The 16264-nt window shown below is 41.4% G+C and overlaps 1 protein-coding gene across 2 annotated transcripts in view; it reads right to left on the bottom strand.

The window, feature by feature from the left end:
• The window catches only part of LOC141804093 (low-density lipoprotein receptor-related protein 8-like), a 150174-nt gene that overhangs the window by 117057 nt on the left and 16853 nt on the right, over positions 1-16264 (bottom strand). The window lies entirely within an intron of this gene.

The following is a 16264-nucleotide window of genomic DNA, read 5'->3' as shown; positions in this document are numbered from 1 at the left end:
AGGTTGTTGTGACTCATTATGGGCTGATGAATGAGCAGTGTGTGGGCAGATAATGAGCTGACCTACATTAGATAACAATACTTACACATGTTTGAGTCTGCTTCGGCTGCCTGCTCGATCATTCTTACAGTATGGCCAGCAGATAGAATCCACTGCGACAGACAGTAAGCAGCAATTTTTTTAATTCAATAAACAAAAAGGCATCAGACTACCAGAGGATGTGATATACTAATACATTATCTATGAATAGCTGAGATTTAAACATAAGAATAGAAACAAGAACAGAAAAAAAAGCTGATTTCCATAATTTTCAGAATTTTTTAGGTTATACTGTACCTCTTTTACATATAGTGCAGTATCAGTGATGCAACCTCGCTGTAATGTCATCCAACCCTGTGTAAACACCACTGCCTGCTACTGTTGACTGTAACCTAGATGCAGTCAGGACTATGAGCTCTCATTATGGAGTTAAAGCAGTTGTTGCTTGAGTGGTTACAGCACTGAATTTGGAGGTGCAGGTTCTGCTCTCGGGGGAGTTCCCTGTATGAATTCCAGCAGCCTGCTAATGATTCAGTGGGGAGTGCAATCAAACCCCAGGGGTGTGAGAAAACAGCCGAGCAGACACATATCACTGGGATGTGGAAGACAAAGCTGGGAGAGAAATGGCTGCAAGACAAAGCGCACAGGAGGAAGAGGTCTCCAACAAAGCAGCAGGTCTGAACTGCAGGGACCCACTTCTTAACTTGTAATTTGTGTACGATGTGGTTTCTACCACCAATAAGTGACTTCACTGCTACTTGTTCTTGTGATCTTTCAGCAGGAACAGTTGTGACTTCAAAATTATGTGACAAAAACAATTTCAGGGCATTTCATTGAGGCACCAGCTCATGGAGTGAATTAAAGCATTTGGTAAAGAAATCTAATTATACCGGGCAGAGGCAGGAGCAGGAAAGGATTTAACAGCGGGTATTTTCAGGAATCAGCCCCCACTGTGGTTTCTAAATCCAGAGAAAGGGCCAGAAAATGTGTACTAACTCTGCAATTGGAACTAATGCATGCAACCCCCAAAATCCTTTGCTTTCAAGAAGTGAGCAGGAAACCCTGTGTAAGCCTAATCCTGCTGGACAAACGAGGAAGATGAGTATTGAAAAGCTTTGCTCTGATAAAAGCTTTAGTCTTTCATTTTAAACAAAAAATGACAGGTATTTGCAGAGAAAAGCAAGTAACTGAAAAATCACACTTTCCAAATGATGCTGTTGGATTAAGATCTCTGTTTCCCATGAGCACTATCACCCACTGTGGTAAGGATGTGACTCTTACCTAGGTGTGCGCTTGTTTTGTACAAAGCAAATGGACAGACCTTCTTTTTGACACTTCTTTTCTTTGTTATAAAAAAAAAACCTTTTAACCAGATACAAAGTGACGAGGTAATGTATTTGTTTGTATTGAAATGGCGCTATTGTTGACTCCACCAAGGAGGTTATGTTTGGGGAGAGTTTGTCTGTTTGTCTTGATCCAGGACGTTTTTAAAGGGGACATATCATGCTTATTTCTCCTTTGCACTATGCCAGACTAGGATGTCTGTAAAGCATTTCTGCCCTCAGTACAAGTCATTTAGTTCCTTCATTGCCCCACAATAGCATTCTCAATATCCTCATTTTTGGCCATTCTGAAGATCTCGTTGAAACGCTCCGTTTCCAGAATGACCTCCAGTAACCTCTCAACGTCACAGCCCTTTGTGCTCTGATTGGTCAGTTCTATCAGAGGGGCGGAGGGGGTAGAGCCAGGGGGCTGTTTTTGCAGCATGGCAGTATTTACAAAATCGCGACATTGAATGGAGCAGACCGAGCAAGTTTGCTGTTTGCCAAAGCTTCACCGTAAGGCATTGATAGCTCTAATAAAATGGCAGAGTGTAGGATACGTCCTTTTGTATTGGACCCCGAGTCAGACCCGGACGGTTCTGCAGCTCAGGAGGAAAAAAATTCACCTGGACACAGATCATGTCAGGACACTTCAGTGTGGTGAGTCAAACCGGTACTGTAACATGTATAAATACGTTTATACTCGGCTCTTGGTGGGTGTATCCCTCGGTGGCGGTTGGGTGACTAACTAACATCACAGAGGAGGAGCTGCTTTATCAGATTACTCCAATAAAAAGAGAGGATCCTCATGTCGTCACGAAGGTCGAAATCTCGAAGCCAAATGTCAATGACCTATTTGCAGAGGCATCAAATCTCGTTCTAGGATATCAGAAAAACTACAATATCTCATTTTTTGAAAATTCAGGGGGTGAAAGGTCTTTTTTTCAAATGTATTATATTATTTGTAAGTATTAAATCAGGGATCAGCATGATATGTCCCTTTTAAAGGATTCTTTATCATTGTGAGATAGGGCTGTTTTCACCATATGTGTATAAAACTCCACGATAAATAGTTGGATTACTTTGCAAAACAATACAAGACAAGGTCAAAATAATTACTGACAGATGTGAAAGTACGATCCAGATCCTGGCAATATTCTGGATACTAAGATCAGGAATATGAAATATATACTGGGTCATTATCATTTTCAACACTGTCAGGTAACAAATTATCGTACAAACCTGCAACTAACACCAAATTGTAGCAGACAGTCTGCTGAAAGGGAGTATAACATTAAAGTAGGACTAAAGTGTTGGTGACAATTAAAATACATTTGGCAGAGGTCTGCGCTCTCTTTCCAGTGCTGATCTACCACGCAGAGCTACCGTAACCTCACTCTTCATTTTATTGATAGACTCTCAAGTTTGAACAGACCACTGCAGAATAACTGCTGACTGTGGGTTGGAATGAACATTATCACAAACAGCTTAGCCTGTGTTTCAGCCCGTGCGCTATCACTCTCTTGTTTAACTTTCTTCTTTTCTTCTGTCCTTTTTCCTTTTGACAGTCCAGCTCCAGTGTCCACTTTTACTCCAAAACAAATCCAAGAAATCGTTCTCTTCAATAAAAGGACAGATCTTGCTCATCACTTGATCACTGCCACTGATGGAGTGTTGTCATCGTGACGTTTAATCCAGGTGCCACAAATTGGTTTGTGTTTCTCTGGGAAAATCGGACCATGGATATTAGAAGTAGTACCTAGAAATCTCATTTTAAATTGTGGATTATGAATGGGAAAATTTAAATAAGTGTGACTGTTTCAAGATCAATTATAAAGTCCTCACATGCCCTTTGATGTATATTTTGGGTAAATAATGGGGCTGGGACGATATGCTATTCGAAAGATTCGGTTCTATTTTCTACTGAGGGAAAATTTTCACCTCCTGTTTGAGAAAAGTGGTAACTTTTTTCTAACCCAGTTCACAAACAAAGACTGAAATGGAGAATTTGAATTAAAAAAAAATGTTTGTGACAAAGAATCCTGATTTTGATATTGTCAAACAAAAGATCCTGATATATCAGTTTTCCATTTTTTCTCCCACCCCTAGTAAATAAATATATCCTAGATATTTTACAGTAGCTGCTGCATATTTTCAATGCAACCAATGGGAATGCAAATTTATGCTACACTAAAACTGGAATATAAAAAGCACATACAAGTGATCAGATAAGTATGTAAAATTACAAAACGTCAACCACAAACAGTTGTAAACTGTATCACTGTCGGTACAAAAGCACCTTTAAATTTAGATTCAAAGCTGTGAAGCTTGGGGGCAACAGTTAGATCCACAGGTGACATGCTGGCTGCTGCACTGTTCTGCTGTTTCCGGTCTAAGAAAGTCTCCCAGGACGAGGGAACAAGTTCGAGAAACGGTCCCTGAGATAAACGGCTGACATCTCCTCTGCTGCTCTCTCCTTCAGAGTCTCTCCTGCACGCTTCAGTGGGAATGACTCCAAATCAACTCAGCAGCCAGATGCTCCTCCTGCCCACACTCTGCAGTTTATACTCAGATCCTGGACAATGTTACTCAAATATTCCTCCATCCTGCTTCATGTTACTGAGACTTTAGGTGTTGTACATCTCATTACACCCGCAGCGGCTTCGTAGACCTACTCCCCAGAGACACATCGATCAGACTCCCCGTTTTTAACCTTTAATGATCCGGGGAAGCATGAGTGCACACATGTTATCTGCCTCAGCAATGCTTCCCTCACATTTCAACTCTTCACACTTCCTTAAACTCGCTGCTGTTCAGAGAAAGAGAGAAGGTTCTGTCACTTAAACAGTCGCTCTGAGCGACTCCAATGGCAGGGCTGTGGGTTCTGAAACTTGCTCAAGGCGGTTCTTCAAAGATCTTTGAGAAGAGAGAGTAAGAGTGTTTAAAAAGTCTCTGACGTGGAGCTGAAATCTCCGTCCTCAGAAGACTAGATTTGTGCTGAATATTCACCATGAAAAAGTTTAAAAGAAATCTGATAAAAGCGTTCACCCTAAAGATGCAGTTAGGCTAACTTGCGATGGAAGAGAAGAAAGAGAGGAGGATCATTTCTCCAGGCTTGAAGAATATCTCTGGGGAGAAAATCTGCTCTTAAAGTTTTCAGTTAAACAGTGCAAGTTCATTCATGATTAATTAGGCGCACAAATGCACTCACATGAGCACACAACTCAGAGGACATGACAGAACATCTAAACTTCAAGGAAATTTGGGTCAACATATCATATACGGAGTGTGTCTACACTCCAACATCAGCACAGACTGTACTTCAGCATGTGCACACTCTAATCCCTACTTTTAATCCAGATGATCATCTTAATTTGACACAAAACAGCCTTTAACCATCTTTAACAGCATGACTCAGATAGGCCATATAAGAGCAATGAGATGGATGAAAATGAAAGAGCAGAATCCCAAAGTGATCTCTCTCTTCAATTGGACTATCTCTAAGTTTTAATGCAGCTGCGCACAGGAGACACTTTTCTTAACCATCATTATCCATCTGTCAGAAGTAATTATGACTCCAGGACCCAACGCCATCACTCACCACCAGAGCTGACTGACACAATCTATAAAGAGAGCAAGAATGAAAAAGCCAGGAGGTCTATCATTTTAAGATGAGCTTGTGATGGGAACACTCCACCTCATTTTAACCCAGTTACTTCATGTGTCTTGTTTAAAGTAGAGAGCTCACAGATACATTGCTATGGGGGCTGTTCTGAGACGCTGTAGAGCTCTGAGGAAAGGGTGATCATCATGCTCTAGGTCAGTTACTGGATTTGTTCACATGACCCAGATCATGAAAAGAAGCGCAACTCCTCCAAACAGTCCACCTTTGAAAGAAGTCACATGCCTGCTCCAAATCAAGGATGAGAGGAATTAACAAGTAATGTAGTCTGTTCCCGATGGTGATGGTGTGCTATGAATGGATCTGACAAAATCCCTCCACAGTTTGGAGTTATCATCAAATAAAAGAAAGCACTGTGAAGGCAAATTACTTTTAGTCTGATATTTCATTTTAATGTGCACTATGTGTTAATGTGCAGTATTACTTTTCATAATTACCACAAGCAATTGTGTTTGATATTACGTGCTATCCTTACACCATTACCTATGGCAATAAAAGATTTTTATCACCTCATTATCACTGTAAATGCTGCTAAATGATTTTTCTACTTTCCCTGCTAAGCTTCTTCTTGTTTTAACTCCAACATGAATGAATGAATGAATGAACAAATGAATGAAAGAGCCTTTACTGGCTCTCAGAGAATTTGCTTTGGCTAAGAACATGCAACCGTAGAAAAAAATTAACAAAGACAACGACAAACGTAGAGGACAGTACATAATAAACACTAAAAACAGCCTTATAACATACATTATTAAAGCACTGCATGCTTACTTATTAAGAACTGAGTTTTAAAGTCAGTCATTGAGCAGATGAATGCTGGAGACAAAAGGTGTAACGTCCTGGGATTCATTACACAGTTACTTTTACCTCTTCATAACTTGGACAAAGTTAGGTTGAGTCAGCTATTTCGATAAAGCTTCAGCCAATCATAGGCTTCCAAACTGCTGAACGTCACAGAGACTAAATCAATGATTATACACTGTGTTGGGAAAAACAAGGGTCTCTTTTTTTCAGGGACCCTGATCTCCCATTTCCTACTACCTTTCCACTTCCAGATGTTACCCGTGAGCAGCTGAGAGCTTAGAAGGTTTTATCTCCAATATCCTTATCAATAGCGCCTTTAAGAGTTTTGGGAGCTAATTGTAGGCTGGCATGCAGAGTTTTTTATTCCCTGACTGGCTTTGACGGGCTTTGAATGCAGTTACAGAGAGCAAGGCAACATTCTCTGCAGTGGACAATGAATGAAAACTTCCTCCACTGCAAAAAAGACCAAAAAAAAAGTGCTGCTCCTGTCAACAAGTGACTCCTTCTATGTTTTTCTTTGTATTCATCAAAGTTTCAAAAGAACTCCTCTTGTTTAAGTCAAGGACCTCATCAGACGACAGAAACTTCAGCTGCATTCAGACGGATGTCCAGACAAAAGGACTTATTCTGAGAGGTAAATGCTGTGGAAACATTGCCGAATTGTTTAGTTTTTTAAGGATGGCCAAGCGCTGTACGGGGAGTCACTCACTGACCGACCTAGACGCCATTCTATACAGACCCAGGCCTATTATCAACTAGAAAAGCACTCAGAGCACAGATCTCCACCAAGCATATTGTGATTGTCACCAACACTTTAGTCCTACTTTAATGTTATACTCCCTTTCAGCAGACTGTCTGCTACAATTTGGTGTTAGTTGCAGGTTTGTACGATAATTTGTTACCTGACAGTGTTGAAAATTATAATGATCCAGTACATATTTCATATTCCAGATCTTAGTTTCCAGAATATTGCCAGGATTTGGATTGTAGTTTCACATCTGTCAGAAATTATGGTGACCTTGTCTTGTATTGTTTTGCAAAGCAATCCCACCATTTATTGTGGAGTTATATACACATATGGTAAAAATGGCCTTATCTCACAATGATAAAGAATCCTTAAAAATGTCCTGGTTCCATACAGTGATCTGGATCACCTCCAAAATTGAATCACTTCTTCCTTATCCCATTTTGAACATTTCCTGAAAATTTAATCACGACCTGTCCAACACTTTTTCAATTATGTTCACAGACAAACAGACAAACCTCCAAAAACATAACCTCCTTAGGGGAGGTACCAAACAGAAAAAGGATTTTGACTGAGGACGTATATTTTCAACCTGCTCATCTTTTCTAGTGTGTTACCAGTCGATTGGAAAACTGAGCTGGAAACATTAACACCATTGTATTGGTAACCCACACACACAGAAAAGGTAAAGATTCTGTGGTACAAAGTTTAGCTTGTCCATTAACCATACCGAGCTACACACAAGTTCTTTGATCTTTGTTCAAAGCAGACACCCTTGGTCTACGGTTTAAGTCACATGAGATTCATTACTTCTGAAATACAGAGATCGATTTCCTTCTCTAATTTCCTTTTTCTTTTATCTAATCATTATCAATTCATGGTTCCAGAGTGGTGCCTTATTGGTATTAACTCCTACTAATAATTTCCAGTATTAATGCTATAAGTAATAATGAAAGCAGGTAATGAAAGAATAAAAAACAAAATCTTACTGAGCTGTAACAACAGGACTGCAGTATTCTTTTCTATTATGCTAATTTAAAAATGACCAGTGTGACTTTTAAACAGGATCACATGGTAGAGCATTGACATAAAGCCATGCCTCACACGATTATTATATCACTTTTATTTGTGTTTGTTGGGCGTGGCCTATAAAACATCAGTGCCTGCATCCTGCTGTGAGTGTTGTTTTCAGAAATGGCCTGAGGTTAAAAAAATCATCAAAGGCAAAAAGAAATGCACATTCAGCCAGAATGTGTGACACTTTGTTCCTCTCTCTACATTCTTTTTCACAGGACAGGCAGGAAATAAATTTCTCCTTAAAAGCCTCTGCGAAGGTTGAAAACTGTGCTCATTACTTTCGAGGAGTCTTCCATTTAGCATGTTGAGTTACAATAGGTCTGGATTTAAGAATAAATGTTTGAAAGTGTCGTGCCACTCTGAATCTCAGTCAGCCAAATGCATTAGGGAAGCCTCGGCACGGTCACTCCTGTGTATGGAAATATGTGCCACACTGGATTATAGTTCCTGTCATCTAACTTAGGCACTGTAATGGGAATTGGGAGATTAGCCTTTTAGCTTGCAAAGAGAATGAGCCACATCTCTCTTTATTCCTCCACCTCACCCCTCTCTCTGTCTTTTTTTTCCTGCAAAGACCTGACTCCAGTAACACAAAACACAAAGCCAGCTGCAGGCCAAGTATTTCACAGAGAGGAGCCTCGCTGGCCTGGAGACTAAGGGATTCAAATTGGTGTGACAAGCCAGGGAGAGCAGGGTTTTACATTTCCCACTGCAGACGTAAATTAGCATAACTGTAATACTGCCCGAGGTCAAATTTCTTGTTGGAGAAAATCTGCCCCAAGCAGAAAGACGACGTAATTAAGACACAGTCACATTTGAGTCCCAGCTGCCTTTCGTCTTTGAACATAACCCGACAGCTACGCACAGACACAACGTATGCTAACACGCACATTCAGCCACTTCTGCATGCATGTGGGCAGATCTTTTGTGTTTAGTTTTTTAGATTTATGCTTTTTATTTTTCTGGTTTTCTCTCACAAACAAACAGGACCCAGACAGAAGAACAAAGTGGCAGACAGCTATTGATGCAGTTCAACAGTGCTGATATTCTTTAGAGTGGGCCTAACCCAACGTGTGCCTGCTTCCCAATCAAAAGAGGCCAGCAGCCACCCACCACGGACTGCGATTACTCACACCGTGACTAAAGGCTTCCCTCTCCCCTCCACAGCAGCTGAAGTCTGGAAAAGTAGGCAGCTCCCAAACTGGATGGACACATCAAAAAGTAGGTGATACTTCAGATAAACACTTCTCTAATGAATCAACCTGGAAGTCCACAGGGTCAGATGGTTGATTGAGGTCTTGCTGCTGCAGAAAATAGCTCAGAGCTGGAAATATTTCTCCTAAATTATTCAGAGCCAACTAACACATGTTCTGTCAAAACACACAGTGCTCACTCTTCCTTTTTGCAATGCAAAGCTGTGCACATCTGCATGTGCTGCATCTCAGATCAGGATGAACAAACACTCTGCATCTGCAAGCGAGCGTCAGTGTGAATATCCTGAAGGTGACACAGCAGAGACGCTCTTTATTAGGGTTTCTCTCATGCATGTAAAGCTCAGATGGTTCCATTAAAAGCATGCGCCATTTGTTACAGCATTCCAGACGTAACATTTCGGATGACCTCACTAAAAGTAATACGAGAGAAGTGAAGTGACTCATTAAATTTTTTTTTTCAAACTCAGCCATGACAGGAAGGGGAATATTGAAGCAGCACTGATCTGCATTTGCCAAGATTCAAATGTTAAAACACGACTGGTTTTCAAGGAGCACTGCAAAGACTTTTTAAACAATCCCAGCCAAAGAAATGATGCACAAAGTTCTGGATGCAGAAGACAATATGCAAGGCATACTGAGCACTTCCATTACATATTCAATTTAATTAAGGAAGCATGAAAACAAAAGCTTGCTCAGGAAAGAGTAGAAGGGAGTCAGGGTCTAGATCTCTCCCAGTTACTAACCGTCTTCCTCATTTTAGCCTAAACAGGTTTGAACTGTGTATCCTTATTGATCTCCAGATCACAACATTCTGTATAATGTATTAATACAGCTGGTGCTAAACTTTGGCTGTTTGATGACACCAACAGAAATGCTGCAATAGTACCAAGTATCCAAACTTGCCTTTTTTTTTCGTTGCCAAATTTCAGTGCCCAAAGGGTTAACCATGTGATCAAGGTCCGATAATTCAACTGGTGATTGGTGTTACTTGGTGTATAGGTTGTTGCCGACTTAGTGGCTCTCTCGATTTAATTAGCAACATTTCAGACCCCCCTTGAGAAAAAAAATCATTTACTGAAAAATAGGCAACTTTTCTGGAGTTAGTTAGTTGATTGGTTGGTTAGTTTTCTGGAGATTGGGGACTAACATGAAAGGTGGTATTGATCTCCAGCATGCGCTGCTTCTCAACTGAGCTGAGCGCAGTGCTGAGCGCAGTGCTGAGCGCAGTGCTGAGCGCACAGCTGAGCGCACAGCTGAGCACACTGCTGAGCGCACTGCTGAGCCCCTCCCCTATCCAAAACACTTAGATAAACAATGGTGCGTTCCATTTGTAATCGGAAGTGGGACTGCCGAGTTGCAAGTGGGAACATTCAACTTTTTCTAACTCAGCCGTTCAGAGGATATTAAGATCGCGAGCTCCCCCATTAAGAGGCACAGCTCAGGGTCACCTGACCGACAGGCGCCCTATGGCTGTAGGCTAAGCCCTTGCCACTACCAATATGGCCGCTATAGCCGATGTGCTTCATTTTCCCGTTTCAGAAATAGACGGGTGATGTCGGCGAGACTACGTCCATGTTTCTACAGTCTATGGTGTGACTGCAAGGGTGCCGTGCTCAGGCATGATTCCCTTCTCTGCTTTGGCGCGCTTTGAAGAGGTGAGCTTTTTCATGTGGTACACTATATGCACGAGCATAAGCAGGTAGACAGCACATATGATCCACAACAAATGGTTAATCGTGAGAAGACATCGGCATACAAATGAATCGCGCTTACACTCGTCTCTTTTGGTCAGCTTTGACGGTCCTTAAACTGGATTAAGAAGGAGGATCATTTTGTCATTTATAAAAAAAATAAAGTTCATTAACACTTCTAAAAACACTTAAGATGCACTCAGTGACCAGCAGCCCTGTCACTTTATTGCCACTGCTTTTTGTATAATTGCATATAATTTATGTAATTATGCTATGAGGCTAACAATATGTTCAGTTCAATGTTAATTCCTACATCAAAAGACCAACTGAGAATCTATTGTCATGGAGATTTTTCTGACCTCTCATCGTTTTCACATCGACACAGTTATCTGTCATTTAACAATTTGTTTCAACTTGGTTGTGTCTTAAGTTTTTAGCCATGTAACTAAAAAGAAAGTGTGTCGTGAACAGGTGGTTAAACAAATGAGACTCACTTCATGGTGAAACTTTGAGATCTTGGGCTCCACTCTGAGTCAAGGTTCTGCTCACCCTGCAAGGATTCTCATTTTCAGAACCACCTGTTCACTTGTACTCTGCTCTTACACGTTTTCCTTTTTTCAGGCTTCTAAGAGACATGCTCTGAAACAATCAAGCTCTTCTTTTTTCTTTTCAGGGTTCAACCGTAATCTTTTTAAGATCATGTTTTAGTCTGTGTTGTGTTAAGTTTCCATAAAAGATGTCTGACTCTGGCGGATAGTTAGAGTGTGTACTTCACACAGCTTTGTAAGTAGAGCAGGAGAGCTGCACGTACACCAGGTGTTCCCAGCTGTCTGTCTGTCTGAGAGGTAGGACGAGCAGATGTTGTGCTGCGAGTCAGAGCTCCCCATAAAGATGCTCCGCTCGTCTTCATTCAAACCAAACAGGCACGGTTGGTTTGATTTGTCGTCTGGCTGGCAGGAGGGAAAGTTTACTTAAGATTGTTGTCTTCCTTAAGCGCTGAGGAGGCAGTTGTCTCTATGTCTCTGTCAACACTCAGTTTCTCCTCAGAATAAACAGCAGCAGCAAAAAAAAAGACATCTTCAACTCTGACCTTTGTGAAGGAGGGGGTTTTTAATAATGCGTCTGTCGTAGCAGCCACACTTTATCTGATCTGCATCTCAACAATACACTGCAAAACAACCAGAATCAATGACACTGCAGCACTCTTCATCTCTGCTCCCAACCCCCTCTGCTCCACAACAACACCCCCTTCCTCTCCTTTTATTTTTCTCCACGTTTCATCGCTCCTGTTCTGTCTCTGCTCATCCTTGTCACAAGACATTACATCATCTTCTGCGTGTATTAGGTACGCACAAGATAACACAGAACTCTATTATGTTCAAGTTCCTGTGAATATCCAGTCGTTTAATGAGTTTCTTTTATTGTGAAGGACAAGTGCATGCTCATGTGTATGTATACATTTGTGAATGCATGAGCGGGGCTGATTGCTTTGCATTTAACGCAGATCTATCCTCAGGCAGCTTTGATCTCTGCATGTCTCTGAAAACACACAGTTCAGGAACAGCACAGAGAGATACCATCTGCTGGCAAGCATGTCTTCCTCTTTCCATCGGCACGTCTGAAGAAAACTTCTGAGTCGCGAGCTACAACTCAGAGTCGGGATGAATCTTGAATAAGCATTAAATTCTTATACAGTGTATGATTTAAATATAAGCTTTCTAAATTAAAAGAGGCATGGCTGACCTTTTCTGATACAACATCTGCAGGGAACTATTAAAAGCCCCATATTACACTGTGATTCAAGCTAAAATGATGGAAAAAGTTGTTTTATTTTGAATTCAAGGATTCATTTGAAATTAAATTTCTAGGTGTGCATTCTTGATTCAATCCTGACAAATATCATCAGGTTTGAGAGCAGAGTTGTGATGTTTTTGTCAGAGAAGACCATTCAGTGAAGATATGACTGAACATGTGAAGGCTAAGTTAAAATCAAATCAGGCCTGCCTGTTTTAAAGTCTGCACAAAAACAAAACACTTGGATCTGAAACAGGCTGCAGAGGAGAGAATCTATGGTGTAGAAAAGCTCTGCTGGTGGCTCTATGTTAAAAAGCATCACATTTATATTTAGACTTGTCTTCTTTTTGGCGGTGTGGAGCATCATTAATGTCGCATTAAACTTGTCTTAAGAGGAGTGGATGGCTGATTTCTGTGAGGACATAATCTGGCTACCTGTCTCTTCTGATTCAGAGCTCCTCACCGTTAAAAAACCGTCTGCTGAGTAAATTAGTCCAGGGATGATCCTTATTTGCCGTTGTCGTTCAGGTAATGCAATTTTTGACACTGTTAAATCTCTTTAATGCTTAGCTGTAGCTCAGAGATGCAGGAATTGTGAGGAACATTAATCACCGATCATTCCCTGACTGGAGAGAGACACTAATTCAGCTTTACTCCCACAAAGACTCAAGCCTGAGTGTTTTTGTTGCTGACTCAACTGGTGCTCAACAAAGAACTGCTCAACCGATTCATGCCGCTAAAACAAGAGTGGCCTCATTGATGCTCAAAGTCCCTTGAAAACCTCTTAATGAATTTTTTGGCCAAATTTCAACTTCTTTGAATTTTGCACAAAGACTTGCAAAGCAAGTCAAATAAAAGCACAATGTTTCCACTGGAACAGCTGCAAAAAAATCACTTAGTTGATCATTTATTTTGGGAGGGAAAAGTGTCAAATATTTGATGTTCAAGCTCAAGAATGAAATGTTGCAAAACTGCTTTCTGTGCTCAGCTGAAAAGTAGCGGGGGACAGACTCGGAGAATAAATCATGACACACTTGGAGCTTGTGAATTATTTGTCACTGAAGCTTCAGCTCCAGTGAGAAGACTAAAAATATCAGACAAAAACATCAGAACTGTGAGGAGCGGAGTGAAGACTGCAACCTTACTCAAACTAATTTAAACATTAAAAGTCTCCTAATGTAGAAACATTTCTGTTTGATTGAGAGTACTTTAAAGTCATCATCTCTTCTCATGGTGCTCTGCTTTGGCAGTGGTTTGCTATTTGTTTGGCTCCCTCTGCACACTACAGTGTCACATGACACAGTGCACACCTCTATCACAACAAATAATTAACCACTTCAGTTTGCGGCTAAGATACACCAGAAGCGTCTGCAGTCCGTCTCCATTCAGTTACAGCAAACAGATGAAATCGGTTTCATTCAAATCAATGTGTCAACTTACACTGGATCTGTTCTGTTGCAGATTTTCTGCGTGGCTGGTCCGTCATGTTGCAGGTAATTGACAGCCATCCTATTTTTGACGGATGCGGAGCTGTGACGCATAAATTCAGCGTAGGGAAGAACAAGCGGGACACAAAGATGTGACCGGAAACCACCTAAAAACACCCAGTGACTATCAAAATAAAACAGACTGTGTCAAAATCAGTTTGTATTTAGCTAGACTAAGATAATAAACGTACATAATGAGCGTAGCCAGACCAGAGTCAACAGGTTTGAGGTTTTACAGCTCAACAGGAATGAAGAGAGACTTATCGGTCGTGTGACTCCAGCTGTCTGTCAGTCATGCTGCTTGTTAAGACGCAGCCCAACAGAGATGCACTGCAGACTTATGTGGTGTATTTCAGGCGTTAGTGAAAGATAACATGACTTTTGTTCTCTCCCATACTCATGCAAGGTGAGATAACCTTGACTTTATCAAACCTTTAATTGCAGTAGTCTATTGAGATACAGCCCTTTAGTTTAAGCTAAGGCTTTATTGAATAAGCTCCAATGGAGTGTTCCATTTGTACTTGGAAGTCAGAATTTATAAGTTCCGAGTCGGAAATCTCAACTTGAACGCCCCCTGGAGTCAGCATTTGCTACCAGGAAGTCGGGTGATCCACACCATCCCCCAGTTCCCAGTAGGAAATTTCGACTTCAGGGGTAAACAGTAATTAAGCTCCTGTTATATTCCTTTTGTTTTAAGATTTCTGACTCGTGTTTGTTGCAATAAATCAACCGTATGCGTAGTATTATTTTATGTTAATATACAGAAATATTGCTGTTATGGCAATTTTTTTCCGACTTGGCAACTAGACTGTTTTTAACTCAGAGATAACGTCATTCCTGCTTCCCAGTTACGATGTAAATAGGACGCAGCATAAGTGGCCATTGTCCATGCTCAACACCTGTTCCCCAAATAGATCATAAAAGCCTCACAGACGAAAAATCCATTCACAGCTTTCACAAACCATGATTCAAACGCGTGGCTCTTTAAACCTTCAGGTTCAGACTCAACACACTCCTGAGGAGAAGGAAGCACGTGCAGATAACACCCAAGCTCGGCATACAACACCACATCACTGTTGTTTGGCTGTACTTCAGATTGGATTCATAGAGTTTAATTCAAAAGGTAGCTGGACTTGGTTGAAGCTCTGAATAAAAACCAAACTTTTTAGTGAAAAGCAAACCGTCTGAGTACTTTAGAAAAATGATTCACACTTTGATTAAACTGTGCCCAGTTCAGCCAGCTTTGCCTCAAAGTTACAGAAAATTCAAAGATGATACTTCAGATTTGTTTCGACACTTATTTCTGGTACTTTTTCAGTGGCCGTGAGCACAAGAACCTCATTTACAAATGTGAATGAGTTGTAGATTGCAGTTTCCATTCATTGTGAGACTCAGAGCACATGTGATATTCATAACACCCTGACGTTTTACTGATAATCCAGTCACTAAAGAAATCCATCAATAGATTCATGGGTAATGGACAAAACCAATAGTCGCAGCCCTACAGGGGAGAAACAGAGGAGTGGTGACAGAGAATTATTGAATTTTACGGCTTTAACTGAAACTGCTTCAAGACGGTTATCGTGTATAAATGTGTTACACGTGTGGGGCTCTCCAGAACAAAAGCATGGGGCACAGTTCTTCCTCCCCAGGCGCCGTGATTGGTGCATTCATGGTGGAGACGTGCAGGCAGGTGGAATGACTGCTCCCTCACATTGGGACGGTGGCGATGTAATGAGTCATTGTGTATCTGGGCCAGTGGAGGGGATTGTTGCTACTTCTCTGAGTGGAGGTGATGCTCATAATTCATCTGCAGCGACTCTGAATCATCAATAAAAAAAGACAGAGAGAGACTGAGGGCTTTGGCTGCTATGTCACAGTTGTTTGCTCATCATTCTAATTCACTACCCACTCTGTGCTGACGCCCTCAGTTACCCTGGCCTGACTTCAGAGCAGCATTACGTCCTCTATAGGGCTGTGATGAGTGTGTGTCCCCAACCACGAACAGATAAATCAAGTGAGACTTACGGCCACGCTCAGCCAATCCCCGACATCCCCGGAGCTGTCGACAGAGATTCACAAACGCGCCAGTCGAGTCATATAAAGTGGCATTTTTTACAAAAGTGAATCACAAGTTGCAAAGGGGCCACGCTTCCTGCAATGTGTGCCAACATACTCCCTCGTGGCTCTGCTTTTCCTGACAGTAATGCTGCATGAAAGGCGCTGTCTGCCTGGATGCCTGTGGACTCTGTGGGCTGGGTTCACAGAGCAGACAGCCCCCCACAAACAACCGACGTGCATGTCATTAATTTTAAGCTAACCTGGTCCGTTTCAGTGCTACAACAGAGAAACTCCAGCATGTCACTGGAGTCGTGTCTTAATGGAAACAGAAGGGTGGGGATTCAAAAC

Source organism: Halichoeres trimaculatus, unplaced genomic scaffold (genome assembly GCF_033239565.1).
Source record: "Halichoeres trimaculatus isolate MK-OKI-2021-1 unplaced genomic scaffold, fHalTri1.1 fHalTri1_scaffold_15, whole genome shotgun sequence".
NCBI classification, from domain to species: Eukaryota; Metazoa; Chordata; class Actinopteri; order Labriformes; family Labridae; genus Halichoeres; species Halichoeres trimaculatus.
This window is presented reverse-complemented; position numbering and strand designations above follow the sequence as displayed.